This window comes from Anarrhichthys ocellatus, unplaced genomic scaffold (assembly GCF_004355925.1).
Source record: "Anarrhichthys ocellatus isolate YVR2014 unplaced genomic scaffold, GSC_Weel_1.0 scaffold59, whole genome shotgun sequence".
NCBI lineage: Eukaryota > Metazoa > Chordata > Actinopteri > Perciformes > Anarhichadidae > Anarrhichthys > Anarrhichthys ocellatus.
In genome coordinates, this window is record NW_022280089.1 from 1,039,387 (window position 1) to 1,039,792 (window position 406).

The 406-nt window shown below is 31.3% G+C and overlaps 1 protein-coding gene across 1 annotated transcript in view; it reads left to right on the forward strand.

Annotated features, from left to right (window-relative positions):
* The window catches only part of samsn1b (SAM domain, SH3 domain and nuclear localisation signals 1b), a 16,330-nt gene that overhangs the window by 4,975 nt on the left and 10,949 nt on the right, over positions 1-406 (forward strand). The window lies entirely within an intron of this gene.

The window sequence follows — 406 nt, forward strand, 5'->3', positions numbered from 1 at the left end:
TACATACAATCTTACCATAATACACCACATGCAATCTTACCATAATATACCACATACAATCTTACATAATACACCACATACAATCTTACCATAATACACTACATACAATCTTACCATAATACACTACATGCAATCTTATCATAATACACTACATGCAATCTTATCACAATACACTACATACAATCTTGCCACAATACACTACATGCAATCTTACCATAATACACCACATACAATCGTACCATAATACACTACATGCAATCTTATCATAATACACTACATACAATCTTGCCATAATACACTACATGCAATCTTACCACAATACACCACATACAATATTGCCATAATACACTACATACAAGCTTACCATATACACTACATACAATCTTACCATATACACTACATACAA